The sequence below is a fragment of the Delphinapterus leucas genome, chromosome 12 (assembly GCF_059928025.1).
Source record: "Delphinapterus leucas isolate spDelLeu-1000000601 "Yukka" chromosome 12, BTC_Dleu_Yukka2, whole genome shotgun sequence".
Classification (NCBI taxonomy): domain Eukaryota; kingdom Metazoa; phylum Chordata; class Mammalia; order Artiodactyla; family Monodontidae; genus Delphinapterus; species Delphinapterus leucas.
In genome coordinates, this window is record NC_143140.1 from 28,944,942 (window position 1) to 28,968,390 (window position 23,449).

The 23,449-nt window shown below is 38.0% G+C and overlaps 1 protein-coding gene across 7 annotated transcripts in view; it reads right to left on the bottom strand.

The window, feature by feature from the left end:
- RNGTT (RNA guanylyltransferase and 5'-phosphatase) overlaps nt 1-23,449 on the bottom strand; it is a 220,065-nt gene that overhangs the window by 20,882 nt on the left and 175,734 nt on the right. The window lies entirely within an intron of this gene.

Genomic DNA, 23,449 nt, shown 5'->3' on the forward strand with positions numbered 1-23,449 from the left:
CACACATATACAACTGCCTGTGCAATCAGAAAATGACAGATTCAGGAGGAGATTCTACATTCTTGATAATCAGCCCTGTAATCTTTCCTCTTCCCTATACCACACTGGCCAACATACAATTTAATTTCATCATTTGGATGTGTGTGATTATTTTTATTTATAGCCTCCAGGTCTGCAGATATAGAACTTGTGGTTTCTAGTATTTACTCTACCTGAAGGTGTATCACAGGTACAACACTCTCCTGCTCTTTGGAATGGGAATAGGGGTACTTTCTCCTTTTTAACAGATACAGGTCATTTGCACAACAAATACTTCTTCAGCTTGTATTATTGTACAGTCATATTCTGATGAGTCCAAAGAGCTTCCCCTACCACCACCTGAGGGGAGGGAGGGAGGTGGGAGGACATTTGTATCAGAAAGAGACCAACCACAATTCCTCCATGGCTGGGGCCATCTTCTAGCACCCGCCCTGCAGAATGAGCAGGAAGGCCTCTCCCGACTGCTATCTCTGACATGTGTACTGCTGAGCTCCTTGGAGTAGATCCAGTTCTTTTAGGAAAGCCAGCATGGTTGTGACATCTTGTAGACCTAACTTATTCTGAATTCTGCTCTATAAGGAAGACTGTTTTAGAGTAATTCCAATTTATTATTACTAATTAATATATCGCCCTTTGGTAAACCAGACCAAATTTATAAGGAAGAGCAGACATATGTTACCATGAGGTCACAGGCTGTGTTTACAAAATTCAGACAGCTAGTGACAGAAGGTTTCAAGCTTACTTTCCCCTGACTCCAAAGCTCTTAACCATGTGATCTGAATAGAATTCTCAAGGCATTTATTTTGTTTGACTTTGAATGTGTTCACTTTCTTTTATAAATCCTTAAAGTCAAATAATCATAAATGACTGTATTTTAGTTTAAAAAGGATGCTAGACATGATTTACTGAAAAACCGTGTTTCTAATTTAAAAAAAAAACTCTTTTAAGACAAAGACGAGAACCCCAAATCTCATACCCAGTCCTGAGCTCCTTCCAACATACCAGACTGCTTCCTTTTAACTTCTTCAAATAACCACAGAGTGCAATTTAAGGACAATTCAGTATTTTCCTCACCTTGCTAGATTACTGAGACAATTTAGAAAAGAGAGTGCTACAAAAGAATATAAGGAACTGTGGAGTAGGTAGAACTAGATTAAAATCTTGATTCCAGTGCTTTTGACACATTTGTGGTGTGCTCCGTGCTGTACAAGCCTTAGGCTCTATGCTACGCCACTCTATGCTGTTCAATTTTTAAGCCATGTAACCTGGAGCACAATGCCAGATGGTTCCTATTGGGTCTGCATGAGTTAACCTATGTAAACCTTTTGGTAGACATAGGGGGCTGCAATTCTGTTAGCCTGCTTTCCTGTTATTTCCTGGGGTTTATTCTGCACTCAATTTATGTTAGGAAAATATGATCATGTATTACAAACAGAAGAATTCTTATTCTATTTCTGTTAACTTCCATTTTAAATGACAATAAAACTGAAGAAACTAAAGCCCATGCAGTTCACCTTGACTTATTCAATATATGCTTTACTGAATATGCTTTATAGAGCATATTTATATGCTTTTATATAGCCTAAAACTATTAATGGTAGTAGAGGAAGGCAAACAACTGACTGTTTGGTTTATTTTCATTCTATTCTTTGTTAACCTGAATTGGAAAAGTAGCTATTCCACGAGGTTATTTATAAATTAAAACCAAAGTGATACCTGGCTTTGAAACAATACCTTGAACTCAAAATCAAAATGCCTCCTTAAGTTAGAACCCTGCAGCACAGACAGAAACTCTCAAGCACAGCTCTACTTTTTTAGAAGAGGTGTATCAAGTTTTAGGCAGCCCAGGTTCCCTACAACAAATATCCAAGAAGCATACCTGTGGTGTTAGTTATGTACTCAGTTTCTCATGTCACAATTCCTCATATGAAAGAAAAATGTAAAAAGATCAGAAGATCCTAATGTTCTGGATCCCAAGGTGATAAAAGAACAAGGTCCCTATTTGTAATGGCTCATTAAATGCCTTAGAGAAGAAGTGATGGGGGGGTAGAAGGAAACACCATTTTTTAAAATGACTTTTATAAGCCTAGATTTGTGCTAGATGGTTTATCCACACTATTCTATAGAATTCACATCATGATTTTAAGAAGTAGATGCTGTCATTTCCATTTTATAGATATAAAACCAAGGTACATACATTGGATGAGAATCCCACCAGATTCGTCTAGTTCTAAAGTCTATCCTAAGGTTCAGGGATTGGTTTGCTTTTCAACTGAATGGCAAATCATCCTTGTGCAGTTTAATAGATTCATGAAAAAATTTCCATAAAGATCTCTAAAAGCTAATTATGAAGTTAATCCCACACCCCATAAAGGGCATAAACATGTCTTAAACACCAGCCTGCCACATTTCTCACAACTAAATTTCAGCAAAAAAGCACAAGAGCCAAAACAAACTAAAAAACTGAAGGGTTCTATTTTTTTGGATAAGATATACTTTTTCTTTAATCTGCCAGATTTCTCTATTGGTTACATAGCATGAGCAATTTTCTCACAGGAAATCTCTTGTATTTATAGCAAGCTAATTACTCTCTAGAAGTGACTGTCATATGTATGTGGATGGTTTTGGATTCAATTTTGTCAAAAGCTGGGAAATTAATTCATGTCTTATCCCATGCAAGCCTTATGTTTTAAGAGATTAAAAGCCACTGCAAAGACTTATTACCAGGGAATTTCTGAAGACTACCCTTAATTTAAAAATACATTAATCTATTTCTTTTTGGATGATATAATCTACGAGCCTGTTTGTTATGGTCAGCTCAATGTTCTACCTAATTGTGAGGGAAATACCTGTTTATTAGAAATAACAGCTTTTTGCTTTAAAGTTCAGACCAAAAAAAAAGAAAGAAAGCTTGCATCTTAATCATAAATGTACTGCATTAAGACATAAAAACAAAAGATTCCAGCAAATAAGAAGCTCACTAATTTTATATACCAAAAGCTACAATATGCTATTTACTACACAATTAACTGTTTTCTCTCAAGAGAGAGATGTAAGTAACATTTTGCAAACTTCATTTTGTTGAAATATATTCCCGTCTGCTGAGCTTCTTATTTTGTACCAGCAAAAGTGAAATATGCTACTTTTGCTACTGTCAAACAAAAAACATTTAAATGATTACCAATTTTGATTCTTGCTCTAATTTTTTTCAGCTGCATATGGTAATACATTTCAAAAAATGTCAGGGATGCCACTTTACTATAGCAAAGTATTAAAACAGACATTTGGTGTTATCAACATTTGCTGCACCCCTGAAGAACAATATGGGGAACTTTTTTTATTTTAGAGGAGGCGACATCTACTTCTAATCTATATTGAGTCCCTCTAAAGCATGTGCTACTACCATAATAAAGGTCTCCAGCAGTTATGAGGCTTTTGTATAAGTGACCCTAAAAAGTTTAATGGGTTTCCAAGACCACTCATCAACATACAGAGAGCCTACTATTCACCTGCTTCAGTCTGTGTGATATATACTTTCTCGATTCAAACATGGAAAGTTTCAGTGGCAAGTAAAGACCTACGCGTGTAAAATCTTAAAAGTTAATCAGAATTCAGGAAAATATTAGATTTCACAGGCAGTATATATTATTTGCCAAGTAAGTGACACAAATCATATACCACTCCCAGAAAGAAAGGATGGCTCCTTCCCAGATATTGGCTCATATCTCCCGTACAGTTCTTACTGTATTATTCTTTTTGCTATTAAGCTATTTGTATACATACCTTAAGAGCCTAGAATAGGCAGATTAAAAATTTTTCATTTCTGAATCCCACCACGGTACTGAAAAATACCCAGCACTTGGTACATGCTCAATCAATGTTTACTTGAATACCTGAATAAATGAATGACTGGTGACGATGATAAAGGTGATGAAGACAGCAGCCACACTCAGGGTCAGGTGATGTCCTAGGTGCTTCGCATGCATTAACTAATTTACTGTTAGTTTTCTCTTGGTACTTTACAAATGAGGACACTGAGGCACAGAGGGACCAGCTTGCCCCGACTCATCTAACTCCTTCATGCCCTTCAATTCTGGGCTTAAAGGTGACTTCTTTAGGGAGGTCCTCCCAACCCATGAGACAAAGCTACAGACCCTTGCCCTCCATCCAAACAACCCCTTTATCTTCCCTATCATTACAGTCGTCACTCCTGAAGAACTGATTTAATCAGCAGTCTTGTACATTACACAGTGAGCTCCATAAAGGCAGGGACCATGTCAGTCTTATTCACTGCTCTAACTCCAGTGCCTATCAAAGTGCTTGGCACATAATGGGTACCTAATAAACTTAAGCTTCATGACTGAGTGATGCAGGTAGCCATTACATTTTCATTTAAAGAATAAGTAACAAACATGAGCAAATCTGAGGTGATCTGAAAGAGTCAATATAACTGCCCAGTAGGCATCTGAAGATTCAAAACTATGGTTTAAGAGAAGAATGAGGTAAAGATTTGAGAGGCATCTTCAGGCTATTATTCCATGGCTATAAATGATCACAACAAAACTGTGACACTATGGTTGACCCATTTCTGAATACATATTATTTGTATATTAAGGAGAACCCAACATCTTATGTTTCTGTTGTAAGCCCCCAAAAGAAAAATCCCAAAAGGGGCCTTATTAAATAGTAAAATTAATTAAAATGAAACCATTCTTTAAGAGGTTCCTCTTTTTTTTTTTTTTTTTTTTTTTTTTTTTTTGCCGTACACGGGCCTCTCACTGTTGTGGCCTCTCCCATTGTGGAGCACGGGCTCCGGACGCGCAGGCTCAGTGGCCATGGCTCACGGGGCCCAGCTGCTCCGCGGCATGTGGGATCTTCCCGGACCAGGGCACGAACCCGTGTCCCCTGCATCGGCAGACGGACTCTCAACTACTGCGCCACCAGGGAAGCCAAAGAGGTTCCTCTTAATAACAGTATAGTGCCTTTATGAGAGTGCCTGGAATCTGCCATTAGCATATTTCTAGTTTGGTAGAAAAGCTTCCAGCTTATATTAAAGCTCCTGTGTGTTTTCTTTTGTTTGTTTTTTGTTTTTTGCGGTACGCGGGCCTCTCACTGTCGTGGCCTCTCCCGTTGCGGAGCACAGGCTCTGGACGCGCAGGCTCAGCGGCCGTGGCTCACGAGCCCAGCCGCTCTGTGGCATGTAGAATCTTCCCGGACCGGGGCACGAACCCGTGTCCCCTGCATTGGCAGGTGGACTCTCAACCACTGCGCCACCAGGGAAGCCCCTGTGTGTTTTCTTTAAGATGACCATGGTGAAGCTGAAATACACTGCTACCGTGATTATACACCAGAAGCACTCAAGCAGTAGAGATGAGTCCTGTGTTGTAGGGACAAGCAAAGCGTTTAAACCTGCAGATGTACCTAAAAGAGGCATATGGATTATAAATCACACTGCACTGCTACTGTGACAACAAATGTGAAAACTCCGGCAAGGCACTGGCTGACAAGAGAATAGAAAGCAGAAGTGGTTCAGTCACTCTGCTTGACAAACTTGAAGATACACCTATGTTACAGGAAAAGTATTGTAAGTTTCAAACCTGTTTTACATCACTTGGTGCAGCTGTGAGTAGCAGTGACAGAGACATCAACTACTGGCACCGTGAAGAAAGGGAGATGGTGAGGAAAGGCAGCAGCAGGCTCACTGAAGAAAAGAAACCACCGCAAGTGAAAGAACATCATTTCTGAGCAGAGCTGCTAATGCTTTTTGCCTTCTTGGCCGTATTTACACTTATACAGCCAGTAAGCAGAACCACATTCAAATATTTAGGACCACGAGAGCAGCGTACGTAATTAAGAGAAATAAAGGGTAAGTCTGTAGGTCCTTCCAGCAAACAAAACAGTACCAGTAGTGCAGTACTGTCTTAAGGCAAATATGGCAGAATTAACACCTCCTTATTAAAAAAAGAAAAAATAGGAACACAATGTCAGTGAATGAAAGTACTACACTTTTCCAGGAGGATGTGGAGACACCTTTAGGCCCACTGGTCAAAGCTTATGGATGCATATAATCAGGTGCAAATTAAGGTTATTGATTTAACAAGTTTAGTCGCCTAATTTTCCCTAGAAATTTTGGCACTTTTTAAGTTACTCACAGGAAAAAAAAAAAAAAAAAAAAAGAAGCAAGAAAGGAACTGCCAGAATGTGACTTTGAGAAATAATAGCTGACAGCAAATCACCAACCCTGAAGCACAGTAATCTTGGGCCACTTTCTGAGGCAGTAACTGGCTTAAGAGATACTAACAATTCCTGAAGCCATCACTTTATTAAAGTACAGGCAAATAGTCCAAGACAATACTCAAAATAAAAGTTCTATAAATTATAGGATACTTTAAGAAGGTAGGGATACTTCCAATTTATCAAATGAAAAAATTAACATAAATGCTTGCTTAGAAAAGGTACATGGGAAATTTTTCATTAAATGATGATGTTGTTGGGTCACTGATCTCTCTACCGTCTTGCGTTTCTATAGAGCTTGCTCTGTTCAGTGCACTGTTGTTGTATGTGCTGACTCCCTTGGAATACTTTTTTTTTTTTTTTGCAGTACGCGGGCTTCTCACTGTTGTGGCCTCTCCCGTTGCGGAGCACAGGCTCCGGACGCGCGGGCTCAGCGGCCATGGCTCACGGGCCCAGCCGCTCCACGGCATGTGGGATCTTCCCGGACCGGGGCACGAACCTGTGTCCCCTGCCTCGGCAGGCAGACTCTCACCCACTGCACCACCAGGGAAGCCCCCTTGGAATACTTGATCAACGTCTCCAATGGAAAATTTAAGTCAGCAATATTTACACAAAAACAGTGTTGTAAAGAACAAAGGGAGTGGGCTTAGGGAGTCAAGCAAACCTGCGTTCAGATCCAATTATATCATTTACTGGTTTGCATGACCACGGGCAAGTTCTTTAACCTCTCTGTATCTCAACTTTCTCATCTGTAAGTAGAAATAATATTTACTTTATAAGACTTTATAAATATTAGAAGGTATAATATGTCCTGGGCATATAATACGTGCTAAATAAAAATGATTTCTTTGCTCTTTATAAAAATACCTTATTTTTTTCTATTCCTAGTACAATTAAAGTCATATGTTACCATTCCATTTATGCCATAGATGTTTCTGTAAATGATTATTGATCTTAACAAAAACATCTAACTTTAAAAATGTCAAAGGTTGTTATTTCCAAAAGAAAGAATACATATCAAACCAAAAAGATGCAAATTCTATTACTGTGTAGTATATCACTAGAGTTCAGGTTTCTGCTTCCAGATTACCACGCAGAAACACTGAAGGAAATGTTTAATAAAAATGGTACACTAGAAGAGCTAGATTTTTAGACCTATTTATGTATTATTTATAAATAATTATTATTTATTTTTAAGTCAATAATAGTCTTGATGCTATGTTTTTAAAGTCACAATTTTGACAGTAATTCTCTAAAGAAGCTGTGAATGCAACAATAAAGGGTCAATTATCACCTTCAATGGGGAGAAAGGTATAATGAACTGATTTCTTTCTCACAATAAAAATCTGCACTGAACAAACCTGAACCAATCAATCTGTTGTCTTTTTCCAGGATACAAATCTCCTGTGAAAACTATGTCTAACAGACTTGGGCTTAATCTTAACTTCTCAAGACACACAAAAAGAGATGAAAATAACTGAAATAACAACTATGGAAAGGCCATGACTTGAACTGTCAGATTCAAAAGTATAACTAGTCACATTAAGAAAGGTTCTCTAGGGCATTCATTTCCTGTCACAAATAATAGTTCCACTTGAACAGCAAGAGAATATCAGAAAAAAACAAATAGAAACATTAATTTGAACTATTTTTATATTAGCTCTACTTCAAACAATATGAAGAAGATATAAAAATATTTTACTACCTGACAGTTATGACTTTAGGAATCCAGGACCCTTTTGTCATTGTCCATGGCAGTGAGCATTATTATTAGTTACTTTAGCTGGGTCTAAAGAAGCCATCTGAAATACTGATACAAATCAGCAAGAAAATGTCAGTTTTTGATGGTGAGTTTGGTTCTCAGCTAAAATTCTGGTGTTTCTCTAAAAAGGTATTAGTCCCTGCCCAGTTCCAAATTACAAATTCTTAAAGCGGTCTGTATAGTTTTGCTGTTAGTGTGTTTTTTTTCTTTTTAACTCTCTAACACCAATTTACCTCTTCAACCATATCTCGTATTACTTTCTTACATAAACTTTTGCTTTTATACTCAAGACAAGACTTTATAGTTCCACTCCACACTTTGCATTTTCTACTTCCCTAAAACACCTGTCATTCTCCTATTCCTGCAAGGAGTAAACAGAGAAAGACAAAGTCTTTCTTACACACACACACACCCCCTACTATTCACCTAATTGGTAGGACAACACAGTTCTCACACACACACACACACACACACACACACCCTACTATTCACCTAATTGGTAAGAAAACACAGTTCTTATTTCCTTTGTGAATCCCACTTCAACTGCCCCAGCCCAGAGTTTTTCCTCAGCTTTGGACATCTATAGCTAATTCCAAGCATCTGACACATCACATCCTACATTCTGTTGTTAATTACCTTTTTACAAAGAGATTCTTTCCATCTCACCAGTCAGACTATAAATAAGCTAGGGGCATATAAAATAATTTTTTTATTTTATGGTATTTTTTATTGAAATATAGTTGATTTACAACGTTGGGGTAGTTTCAGGTGTACAGCAGTGTGATTCAGTCATATGTATATATATATTTTCAGACTCTTTTCCCATACAGGCTATTACAAAACATTGAGAAAATAGTTTATTAATCTTTAGATCCCTGTCTTCACCAAAATACTTTGTACATATATACCTAATCAATGTTTCTTTTTGACTAGCAGGTAAGTTTTGAGATAAAAAATTGCCAAGAGACTAGTACATATAGTCAAAGGAATAGGGAATTGTCACCATTAGAGGGGAGTGGGAGTTAGGGAAAATGAGGGGACAAGAGCACAGGAAAGCCCGATGGAAGGAATTTATATTTGCTACAGTGGGCAATAGGAAGCCACTCTTGGTGATGATTTAAAAATGAAAAAAAGGGCTTCCCTGGTGACGCAGTGGTTGAGAGTCCGCCTGCCAATGCAGGGGACACGGGTTCATGCCCCAGTCCGGGAAGATCCCACATGCTGCGGAGCGGCTGGGCCTGTGAGCCATGGCTGCTGAGCCTGCGCGTCCGGAGCCTGTGCTCCGCAACGGGAGAGGCCACAACAGTGAGAGGCCCACATACCGCAAAAAAAGAAAAAAAAAAATCAAACTAGTGTGGGATAAACTTAAGAAAGGTTCTGAAGGCCAGAAACAGAGACTGAATTTATGCTAGAGAGTGTCAAGATGCCTAAAATAGAAACTATCAAGGAGTAGAAGGTTTGAAGGAAGAAAGCGATGTGGCTCTACCTCAAGTCCCTCAGAAGAGGTGGCCATTAGTTAACAGCCAACAGGACTGAGTGAAGAAGAGGCCTGGGCTCAAGGGAAGTCAATCTATTAAGGACATTTGGCACTCCACCAAGAATAAGAAGAATTCAAAAGAACGGACTTGTCTTCACTTTTCTCTCCCAAACTATAATTTTTCATAATTGTATTGATTTAATAAATCATTCAGGCCAGTAAAGGCATTTGAAAATCCTCAACAGGCTTAAGATTTTACTTATTATGGATAAGACTGAGCCCTATAGAGCATGGAAGTCTGTATCTTTTAATAGGATACAACAGAACGGAATAGTTCATCACTGGTAGTAACTTACCCTCACCAGTACAATTTCTACCTTTGCCTTGTGTGGCTCCATTTCACTCCAGAAATCTCCACTTTGTGACATCTAATGACCTTCATCATATGCATGTGGCCTTATTTCATTCATCCTTTTGCTAAACCATCACCACCCTGAGAACATCTCCTTGCTTATTTTCACTGTCACTGCCTTTTACATCGTCCAATTACTCTTGTGCTATGCAACCAACCTACTCATCCTGAAACTTAGAAAACATCTGTTCCTTCTCAGTGCAACTCTGCTCTAGTTCCTTCTGCAGCTAAAATCAGCCCTGAGTCATCAAAATGTGTCCAAGATACACTGATCTTGAAAAACATTAAAATGCTTTAATTCCATCTATGCTCACAAAGCACACACAACTTTGAGTCAAAAAGTGAGAGACTGTTTTTCACTGTATCTAGCAAAACTGCCACACCTGGCTGAAAAAAAAAAAACTATTGCGGGCTTCCCTGGTGGCGCAGTGGTTGAGAGTCCGCCTGCCAATGCAGGGGACACGGGTTCGTGCCCTGGTCCGGGAAGATCTCGCATGCCCCAGAGCGGCTGGGCCCGTGAGCCATGGCCGCTGAGCCTGCGCATCCGGAGCCTGTGCTCTGCAACGGGAGACGCCACAACAGTGAGAGGCCCGCGTAACGCAAAAAAAAAAAAAAAATGTATATACCTGATTTCTTCCCAGCTGGTTCTTGAAGAAATAGATTTCTAGAGACTATTTCAAATTAATAACCATATAATACTTTCACCCAAATCTCTTGGATATTAAAAAGTAATAAAGGCAAAGTAAAAAGCATTTAATTCAAAAGGAAAACAACTAGGAGGGTTGGGCCTTCTAAAAAATCATGGCTGAGGAGAAACATATGACACAATAAATTCCAAACTAGATGCTTTGGGAACAAAAGGAAAACACTCCATAACTATATCAGAAGATATTTTAATTAGAAGCCTTGTAATATTTCAGCAGTTCACAAATGTTCTCAATACAAGAACTCTCAGCTCTTACAATTAACAACTAATGAACATAAACACTCAACAATGACTAAATAAGTAGTAGAAGTAAGATTAAAATTTTGAGCTCTTTATACTCCCATCTCTTTGTATGTAAATAAACCACAATGACTCTACCTTGATCCTTGTGGTGGAACCACATTTCCTTTGGTCAAGCCATTCAGTACAATCCGTGTCTTAACTAGTATTATACCAATTACAGAGATAATTTTGGCCTGCTATAAAATCAAAACTCAGAAGGGCTTCAAGAATTACAATAATATACTATATATGGTAATGCAACATAAATAGTAATTAGTACACTAAACACTATATACTAAAATAATACTCCATAGGAGGCAATATAATGTAAACTACCTGTTGGCACTGTAACCTTCAGTGTGTCACTAAGCCTTCTATGTCTTCCTGATCTGTAAAACTGAAAATGCTACAAGTACCTACACTTTACAGGTTGTCTGAGAATTAATTAGAGCAGTGCCTGGCACTTGGTGCTCAATAAATGTTGGCTATAATATTTGTTTGCTTAATAACGGTACTAACCATTCATGCTTTTGGTTTTAAACAAGCATATTATCCTGCTTTCCTTTTTTGTGTTAGAAAGTTTTCAAATACTGACAAATAAGGAAAAAAAAAAAAGATGAGATATCCGAAGAGATATCAATATGGTTTTAACATTTGATAAAATGTAAGAGATATATATATATATATATATATATATACATATATATATATATATACATATACACATTAGGGGTACATTTAAATATTCTTTTATACTATTTGTTTCTCAAAGTCTCAGCGTCCTTTGACCCCCGCAAAAAGAAAAAAGTTTTATACGAAATGAATTTCCGACTAGATAATTGCTTTTATTAAGACTTAGTAAGTAGAATCTGACTCTAAAATATTACAATCTATTGAGAAGAAATTTTGTATAGTCAAACAACCTAAAATGTCATTTTATGTGTCTAGATTATCTATATAGATTCTGGATAGACTAATTTTTAAAAAAAGATATATAATGTGTGTTCACTGTTAATATTTTGACTATTACCAGACTAAATCTTAGCAGAAAACAATTAAAACTACTTTAACACTAGAAAGAACATATTATTTTAGCAGATGAATGACCACTTGTGAAGCTATTTCCTGGGTATCACAACTTCTGATCTGGTCACACTGTAGAAAGAACTTAAATATTAATATTTAAAATATTTTAGTAAAACTGTAAATATCCAAATGGTACCTTAATGCTGACTTGTATTTGCAATATTAAATTTATAACAGTTTCTCCAAATCTTACACTTCATTGCATTTAGTACAGTTTGTGAATTTCCTGAACGACAAGCTTATCATTTTTACTTACTGGCAAATAATTCTATAGAAAATGGAACTTTGGGATATGAAGAAAACAAATAACCAGCTCACTATTTAGAAAAAAACTGTTTTAAGAGATAGATTTATTTGACTATGTTTTTAAATTCCTGTTTTAAGACAATCAAAGATCCTTCTTAATTTAGAGAGATTGGTTCAAGATGGCAGAGTAGGAGGTGCTCTCACTCCCTCTTGCAAAAGCACCGGGGATGACAACTAACTGTTGAACAATCATCGACAGGAAGTCACTGGAACTCACCAAAAAAGATACCCCACATCCAAAGACAAAGGAGAAGACACAATGAGATGGTAGGAGGGGCGCAGCCACAATATAATAAAATCCCATAACTGCTGGGTGGGTGACTCACAAACTGGAGAACACTTATACCACAGAAGTCCACCCACTGGAGTGAAGGTTCTGAGCCCCACGTCAGGCTTTCCAACCTGGGGGTCTGGCAACGGGAGGAGGAATTCCTAGATAATCAGACTTTGAAGCCTGGTGGGATTTGATTGCAGGACTATGACAGGACTGGGAAAAACAGACTCCACTCTTGGAGGGCACACACAAAGTAGTGTGTGCATCAGGACCCAGTGGAAGGAGCAGTGACCCCATAGGAGACTGAACCAGACCTACCTGCTAGTGTTGGAGGGTCTCCTGCAGAGGCGGGGGGTGGCTGTGTCTCATCGTGAGGACAAGGACACTGGCAGCAGAAATTCTGGGAAGTACTCCTTGGCGGGAGCCCTCCCAGACTCCACCATTAGCCCTAGCAAAGAGCCCAGGTAGTCTCCAATGTTGGGTCGCCTCAGGCCAAACAACCAATAGGGAGGAACCCAGCCCCACCCATCAGCAGACAAGTAGATTAAAGTTTTACTGAGCTCTGCCCACCAGAGCAACACCCAGCTCTACCCACCACCAGTCCCTCGCATCAGGAAACTTGCTCAAGCCTCTTAGATAGCCTCTTCCACCAGAGGGCAGACAGCAGAAGCAAGAAGAACTACAATCCTGCAGCCTGTGGAACAAAAAGCACATTCATAGAAAGACAGACAAGATGAAAAGGCAGAGGTCTATGTATCAGAAGAAGGAACAAGATAAAGCCCCAGGAAAAAAACCAAACGAAGTGAAGATAGGCAAACGTCCAGAAAAAGAATTCAGAATAATTATAAGGAAGATGATCCAGGACCTCAGAAAAAGAATGGAGGCAAAGATCGAGAAGATGCAAGAAATGTTTAACAAGACGTGGAAGAATTAAAGAACAAATAAACAGAGATGAAGAAGAATTAATGAACTAACAGAGGTGAACAATACAAGAACTGAAATGAAAAATACACTAGAAGGGATCAACAGCAGAATGACTGAGGAAGAAGAACGGGTAAGTGACCTGGAACACAGAATGGTGGAATTCACTGCTGCAGAACAGAATAAAGAAAAAGAATGAAAAGAAATGAAGACAGACTAAGAGACCTCTGGGACAACATTAAACACAACAACATTCGAATTATAGGGGTCCCAGAAGTAGAAGACAGAGAGAAAGGACGCGAGAAAATATTTGAAGAGATTATAGTCGAAAACTTCCCTAACATGGGAAAGGAAATAGCTACCCAAGTCCAGGAAGCCCAGAGAGCCCCAGGCAGGATAAACCCAAGGAGAAACACTCCGAGACACGTAGTAATGAAATTCGCAGAAATTAAAGACAAAGAAAAATTACTGAAAGCAGCATGGGAAAAACAACAAATAACATACAAGGGAACTCCCATAAGGTTAACAGTTGATTTCTCAGCAGAAACTCTACAAGCAAGAAGGGAGTGGCATGATATACTTAAAGTGATGAAAAGGAAGAACTGACAACCAAGACTACTCTATCCAGAAGGATCTCATTCAGATTCGATGGAGAAATCAAAAGCTTTACAGACAAGCAAAAGCTAAGAGAATTCAGCACCACCAAACCAGCTCTACAACAAATGCTAAAGGAACTTCTCCAACTGGGAAACACAAGAGAAGAAAAGGACCTACAAAAACAAACTCAAAACAATTAAGAAAATGGTCATAGGAACATACATATCGATAATTACCTTAAACGTGAATGGATTAAATGCTCCAACCAAAAGACACAGGCTCGCTGAATGGATACAAAAACAAGACCCATATATATACTGTCTACAAGAGACCCACTTCAGACCTAGGGACACATACAGACTGAAAGTGAGGGGATGGAAAAAGATATTCCATGCAAATGGAAATCAAAAGAAAGCTGGAGTACCAATACTCATATCAGATAAAATAGACTTTAAAATAAAGAATGTTACAAGAGACAAGGAAGGACACTACATAATGATCAAGGGATCAATCCAAGAAGAAGATATAACAATTGTAAATATATATGCACCCAACAAAGGAGCACCTCAATACATAAAGCAACTGCTAACAGCTATAAAAGAGGAAATTGACAGTAACACAATAATAGTGGAGGACTTTAACACCTCACTTACGCCAATGGACAGATCATCCAAACTGAAAATAAGGAAACAGAAGCTTTAAATGACACAATAGACCAGGTAGATTTAATTGATATTAATAGGACATTCCATTCCAAAACAGCAGATTACACTTTCTTCTCAAGTGCGCATGGAACATTCTCCAGGATAGATCACATCTTGGGTCACAAATGAAGCCTCAGTAAATTTAAGAAAATTGAAATCATATCAAGCATCTTTCCTGACCATAACGCTATGAGATTAGAAATCAATTACAGAGAAAAAACGTAAAAAACACAAACACATGGAGGCTAAATGATACGTTACTAAATAACCAAGAGATCATTGAGGAAATCAAAGAGGAAATCAAAAACTACCTAGAGACAAATGACAATGAAAACACAACGATCCGAAACCTATGGGATGCAGCAAAAGCAGTTCTAGGAGGGAAGTTTATAGCAATACAATCCTAACTCAAGAAACAAGAAAAATCTCAAATAAACAATCTAACCTTACACCTAAAGGAACTAGAGAAAGAAGAACAAACAAAATCCAAAGTTAGTAGAAGGAAAGAAATCATAAAGATCAGAGCAGAAATAAATGAAATAGAAACAAAGAAAACAATAGCAAAGATCAATAAAACTAAAAGCTGGCTCTTTCAAAGATAAACAAAATTGAAAAACCATTAGCCAGACTTATCAAGAAAAAGAGGGAGAGGACTCAAATCAATAAAATTAGAAATGAAAAAGGAGAAGTTACAACAGACACTGCAGAAATACAAAGCATCCTAACAGGCTACTACAAGCAACTCTATGCCAATAAAATGCCAACTGGCAAGAAATGGACAAATTCTTAGAAAGGTATAACCTTCCAAGACTGAACCAGGAAGAAAGAGAAAATATGAACAGACCAATCATAAGTAATGAAATTGAAACTGTGATTAAAAATTTTCCAACAAAGAAAAGTCCAGGACCAGATGGCTTCATAGGTGAATTCTATCAAACATTTAGAGAAGAGCTAAAACCCAACCTTCTCAAACTCTTCCAAAAAATTGCAGAGGAAGGAACATGCCCAAACTCATTCTACGAGGCCACCATCACCCTGATACCAAAACCAGACAAAGATACTACAAAAAAAGAAAATTACAGATCAATATCTCTGATGAATATAGATGCAAAAATCCTCAACAAAATACTAGCAAACAGAATCCAACAATACATTAAAAGGATCGTACACCATGATCAAGTGGGATTTAGTCCAAGAATGCAAGGATTCTTCAATATACGCAAATCAATCAATGTGATATACCATATTAACAAACTGAAGAAGAAAAATCATATGATCATCTCAATAGATACAGAAAAAGCTTTTGACAAAATTCAACACCCATTTATGATAAAAACTCTCCAGAAAGTGGGCATAGAGGGAACCTACCCTCAACATAATAAAGGCCATATGCAACAAACCCACAGCAAACATCATTCTCAATGGTGAAAAACTGAAAGCATTTCCTCTAAGATCAGGAACAAGACAAGGATGTCCACTCTCACCACTATTATTCAACATAGTTTTGGAAGTCAGAGCCACAGCAATCAGAGAAGCAAAAGAAATAAAAGGAATCCAAATTGGAAGAGAAGAAGTAAAACTGTCACTGTTTTCAGATGACATGATACTATACATAGAGAATCCTGAAGATGCCACCAGAAAACTACTAGAGCTAATCAATGAATTTGGTAAAGCTGTAGGACACAAAATTAAGGCACAGAAATCTCTTGCATTCCTATACACTAATGATGAGAAATCTGAAGGAGAAATTAAGGAAACACTCCCATTTACCACTGCAAGAAAAATAATAAAATACCTAGGAATAAACCTACCTAGGGAGACAAAAGACCTGTATGCAGGAAACTATAAGACACTGATGAAAAAAATTAAAGATGATACAAACAGATGGGAAGATATACTATGTTCTTGATTTGGAAGAATCAATATTGTGAAAATGACTATACTACCCAAAGCAAACTACAGATTCAATGCAATCCCTATCAAACTACCAATGGCATTTTTCACAGAGCTAGAACAAAAAATTTTACAATTTGTATGGAAACACGAAAGACCCTGAATAGCCAAAGCAATCTTGAGAACGAAAAACAGAGCTGGAGGAATCAGGCTCCCAAACTTCAGACTACACTACAAAGCTACAGTAATCAAGACAGAATGGTGCTGGCACAAAAACAGAAATATAGATCAATGGAACAGGAGAGAAAGCCCAGAGATAAACCCATGCACCTATGGTCAACTATTCTATGACAAAGGAGGCAAGGATATACAATGGAGAAAAGACAGTCTCTTCAGTAAGTGTGCTGGGAAAACTGGAGAGCTACATGTAAAAGAATGAAATTAGAACACTCCCTAACACCATACACAAAAATAAACTCAAAATGGATTAGAGACCTAAATGTAAGACCAGACACTATAAAACTCTTAGAGTAAAACACAGGAAGAACACTCTTTGACATAAATCACAGCAAGATCTTTTTTGATCCACCTCCTAGAGTGATGGAAATAAAAACAAAAATAAACGAATTGGACCTAATGAAACTTAAAAGCTTTTGCAAAGCAAAGGAAACTACAAACAAGACGAAAAGACAACCCTCAGAATGGGAGAAAATACTTACAAATGAATCAACGGACCAAAGATTAATCTCCAAAATATATAAACAGGTCATGCAGCTCAATATCAAAAAAACAAACAACCCAATCCAAAAGTGGGCAGAAGACCTTAATAGACATTTCTCCAAAGAAGACATACAGATGGCCAATAAGCACATGAAAAGCTGCTCAACATCACTAATTATTAGAGAAATGCTAATCAAAACTACAGTGAGGTATCACCTCACACCAGTTAGAATGGGCTTCATCAGAAAATCTACAAACAACAAATGCTGGAAAGGGTGTGGAGAAAAGGGAACCCTCTTTCACTGTTGGTGGGAATGTAAACTGATACAGCCACTATGGAGAACAGTATGGAGGTTCCTTAAAAAAGTAAAAATAGAATTACCATATGACCCAGGAATCCCACTACTGGGCATATACCCTGAGAAAACCATAATTGAAAAAGACACATGCACCCCAATGTTCATTGCAGCACTGTTTACAATAGCCAGGTCATGGAAGCAACCTAGATGCCCATCGACAGACAAATGGATAAAGAAGATGTAGTACAGGGCTTCCCTGGTGGCGCAGTGGTTGGGAGTCCGCCTGCCGATGCAGGGGACACGGGTTCATGCCCTGGTTCGGCAGGATCCCATGTGCCGTGGAGCAGCTGGGCCCGTGAGCCATGGCCGCTGAGCCTGCGCGTCCGGAGCCTGTGCCCCGCAACGGGAGGGGCCACAACAGTGAGAGGCCTGCGTACCGCAAAAAAAAAAAAGAAGAAGATGTGGTACATATCTACAATGGAATATTACTCGGCCATAAAAAGGAACGAAACTGGGTCATCTGTAGAGACATGGATGGATCTAGAGACTGTCATACAGAGTGAAGTAAGTCAGAAAGAGAAAAAGAATTATCATATATTAACACATATATGTGGAACCTAGAAAAATGGTATACATGAACCAGTTTGCACGGGAAGAAACTGAGACAGAGATGTAGAGAACAAATGTATGGACACCAAAGGGGGAAAGCAGCAGGGGGTGGTGGTGGTCCTGTGATGATCTGGGAGATTGGGATTGACATATATACACTAATATGTATAAAGTGGATAACTAATAAGAACGTGCTGTATAAAAAACTAAAATAAAATTCAAAGAAAAAAAAAAAAGAAGGATCCCTCCTACCCATAACTTACAATTACTGTATCTACTTATGATGGAATATCACTTACTGCAGTAGTCTGAAACTTCTGAAGGTGCTAAAGGTACCAACTTTAATAGTGCCCATTACAAATCACTGGCAACATTAATGGATTTGTATTATCTAGTCTCAGAGTTTCATAGTTTGTTATTGTTCTCGAAGGGTTAACAAAGAGAACACCGGTCTGGAGCTTCCCTAGCTGCCTGAATCATGGCCATGATACACTTGAAATGGGTCTTTATTGCCACCTCTGCCTTGGGGAGGGGAGAGGGGGGCGGGGTTGCTTTTTCAAATTTTATTAGGCAAGCGGACAAGTAATATTCCTTCCTAACTATTTACTGGAGAAATTATTTTTCTCCTTTTGTGGGAAAAAAGTGAAATATATAACTTCTAGATGTCTAATGTACAATCTAGATCAGAAACCATGGCATTTGTCAGAAATATGACTTCTACAAGAGTCATTTTAGATATTATCTTTTCTATTTACGTGGTTGTCAGTGCGTTTGAAATTCTTTTTAGAAGTAAAACATTGGTAGGGAAAAAACCCAACAGGATAAGAAACACCATGTTATTTCCTTTCACCAAAATAGGATGTCCATTGCATTATAAATATGTAAGTAAGCATGATACCATCTCCTTTCTTGAGAACATTTCAAAATTACAAAAAGGAACTGTTTAGTCTTTTTCTCTCCAAATCACATGTAACAAGAAGACAGCCTGATACGATAGATCTGGTTTTCAAAAAAACTAGAATATGCTAAAATGATTTCTAATATTTTTCTATAAAGTGGCTAGCTCAAGAGAGATTGAAAGTAATTGGAATATCCAGCTAAGAAAATCTTTCTTAATTGGAAAATAATTTGAGGACTAGATTTAAAATGTTCTCAGAATAATTCACACAATCTACATTTCAAATAAACTTACTGATGTTAATAACAATTTACAACCACAATCTTACATTAGAAAGTAAAATTAATTTATATTGCCTCAAAGATAATCCCAGCTCAAGAGATGAGAAAATAAAGTTTTAATGCAGTAAATATGTATGTAATTAGAACCAGAGTGTTAAATACTTTGATGAACTTCATGGTAAATACTTGATGGTTTAAAAAAACAACAACAAGCTCATAGATACAGAGAACAGGTTAGTCGTTGCTGCAAGCAGTGGGTGAGGGTGGGAGAAATGGATGAAGAAGGGGGTCAAAAGGTACAAACTTCCAATTATAAGGTAGATACGTTCTGGAGATGTAATGTTAACAGTAGGGTGACTATAGTTAATAATAGTGTATCGTATATTTGGAAGTTGCTAAAAGAGTAGATCTTAAAAGTTCTCATCACAAGAAGAAACTGTTTTGTAACCATGTAAGGGGATGGATGTTAAGTAGACTTATTGTGGTGATCATTTTGCAATGTGTACAATATTGGATCATTATGTTTTACACCTGAAACTAATATGCTATATATCAACTATACCTCAATTAAAAAAAAAAAGCAATATTTGGTTTTCTAGGCATTCTTCAATAATAATGTTAAATATTTATTTAGTGTTTTTATGTCTCAGGCACTAGGCTAATTGCTGAGGATACAGAAGTACACAAGACACAGCCCAGCCCTATGGGACTCATATTTTTGTGAACAGATAAGTTTTTTAAGGACATGAAAGTAAGAATACTGAAACTGAAACATGTATGACCACAGGCCTTAAGTGTTACTCAGTTTTGGCAATAACACGGCCAAAAGCACCTTGGTAAAAATGGCAGGAAAACTACTGCTACTGAATACTTTCTGGAACCCTAAGTCTGCAGTTTCGATGTGATTTGTTGGTAACAATGCATGATTTTTAACATCCAGAAAGTTACTAGATGGGCTCACTAGAGAGCCCAGCAGTGGTCCTGAAGCACTCTGTCAGCAAGTGTGCAGGATAAAATGCTGTCAGCAACTTAATAGTTTTTGCATATAAGTAAAGAGACTTTTGGCTTCCATGACAGTTTGTGAGGTGTTTTTTTTTTTTTTTTAAGTTTTTTTTTCACTTTTTGAATCTGCTTTCAACAAAGAAATACCCATGTCCGCTCTGATTACTGCAACATGAGACACTGAAAATTTGCCTCTCCACTCACAGTACTACAGAAAACTGAGCAATTATTCAATGAATATGGCACACTAATCTAGATCTGCTTGCACTGCTTTCTCTCAATTTCTCACTCATCTCCATTTCTTTCTGTTTTATTCGTCTATGGGGATCTAAACTTTATTTGTCTTTCTAGCCTCAAAATACATGAAATCACTTAGAAGACAGAGTAGGCACAGAAGTTTCTCTTCTGTTTATGAGAATTAGGGTCCTTTTGAAATAGAAAATAGCTTTGCTTGGCTCCATGAAACATCTTAAGTCACTTCTCATTTATCTTTTCTTATACTCTCTTCCTCCTTCTCCCCAGCAACTATGACATCACACCACTTTCTTCCCCTCCAAAGCCACTCCGAGGACTACCATCAACTCAGGGGCAGGTAAGCTTCCTCACCATTGCCTGCACTGCATCAATGTGGCAAATGGCAGCATTAGCTGGACAAGTCCTACCCTGCAGCAGTGTCTGCCAAACTATGAGTCGTGACCCATTTTCCAAACAGAGAAGTTAATTTAGTGGGTTGAGACCCACATTTAAAAACTAAATCAACGAAAAAATAAACTGAACAGAATGGAAAATCATACTTATTTTGAAACTTTGGTTTATGTTGTGTGTGTTTAAATACACATATGTGTATGTGTGCTGGAACTCAATGAAAGTACACTTCCTACATTCCTACAGATCATGGTAGTAAGTTTGGAAGCCACTAAACTACAATACTCAGTTCTAGGCCTGCATCTATATCTGATGTAATACTTCAGATATTTTAGAGATTTAAAATAAGGATGTTAAATAATTTCCTTTAGTAAGAAGTGTTGATCTAATGAGCCACACATTTTCTAAAACATCATCAGTCAGTGAACAAAACAAATCAGTTTTCCTAGTTTTCTTAGTATTTCCTAAGAGACCCCAAATAAATACTTTATCTTTAAATTTAATATACCCTAAAAATTAAAATTGACACATTATTAGGCATTTCAAAGATATTTTTAAGTAACAAATAACAATCCAAGCTCAATATACCTAAAAAGGAAAAGTATTCTACTTTTTTTAATTTAAAAAAGTCTGAGGGAATGATTTGATGGATTTTCAAATATTTCAAAAATGAAGAGATCACTATTTCTTTGCACTAACGGAATATGTATATGAATACAAACACCAATTTTACACCAATTTTATATTTCCTGGGCTGTAAAGAGACTTAAAAATTGAAGCTCAGAAAGCCTAGAGTATGAGACTGTGACTAATGGCACCCAGTCCCTCAGCAGGGATGGAACCAAGTTCTGAGGCAGAGAATAACCCAGCTGCACTGACTATAAAATAACTGCCTCAGAATAACGGTTATATTCCTTACATTTCACATATGGCTGCTGCATGGAATTCAGAGTTAAAATACAAAAGACATTTTTCAGCCATTCCGCAGTGTCAAAGTGAAAACTGTATGTGACTCAGCCTCACAGCTTCACACACTTCTTGGGCTGTCTGAACTGCAAGAGGCAACTAATACCAAGCCCGGTGGAGAGGGACAGCCCTGTGGCTCTGAGACTTTCCATAACAATCCTTGAGTTGATTAAAAGTGATGTTGACAAGCTTCAATCCTTCTTGGTTTTATGGATTATGGCTGGTAAGTGGAGCCTCCAGGACTAGAACCCTATGAGAATAGCACTGAGATTTTTACTGCACCATAAAATGCTTTAGAAAACAACACAGAATAACAGGTATAAAATGTAAACTATTGGGACTTCCCTGGTGGCTCAGTGGTTAAGAATCCGCCTGCCAATGCAGGGGACACGGGTTCGATCACTGGTCCGGGAAGATCCCACATGCCGTGGAGCAACTAAGCCCACGCGCCACAACTACTGAGCCTGCGCTCTAGAGCCCGCGAGCCACAACTACTGAGCCCACGCGCCACAACTACTGAAGCCCACGTGCCTAGAGCCCACGCTCCGCAACAAGAGAAGCCACCACAGTGAGAAGCCCTCGCACCGCAATGAAGAGTAGCCCCCGCTCTCCCCAACTAGAGAAAGACCACGTGCAGCAACGAAGACCCAATGCAGCCAAAAATAAATAAATTTTAAAATAAATAAAATGTAAACTATTATTTAAACTTGACCATGCCTATAAAACTAAACTATGAACAATAGAATTATATTTGCACTGAATTAAGATAAAGGTATTATGCAAAGATATAGAGAAATAACCACCCCTTCACCCCAAAAAAGCTTCTGACAACTTGAAAGCATACAAATAAGAATTAAGTAAAATTTTACTTTTTTCAAAACTTCCCTTTTAAATTTCAAAGACTACATATAAAGATATAATGAAACATATCTCTTACTTAAGAAAACCCTAAGTCACACACAGCCCAGTACATCTAGAAACTTATCTTAATCTCAATAAAGTTGAAAGAAGTTAGTCTTGGATGAGGGTGAAATCTACTTCATTTACAGCACTAAACAATAGCTGTGGATATGTGAGGCAATTCTTTTCTTACTCTGTATTACAACTCATTATAAAATGATCAGTGTTGGGCTTCCCTGGTGGCACAGCGGTTGAGAGTCCGCCTGCCGATGCAGGGGACGCAGGTTCGTGCCCCGGTCCGGGAGGATCCCACATGCCGCGGAGCGGCTGGGCCCGTGAGCCATGGCCGCTGGGCCTGCGCGTCCAGAGCCTGTGCTCCGCAACGGGAGAGGCCACAGTAGTGAGAGGCCCGCATACCGCAAAAAAAAAAGGATCA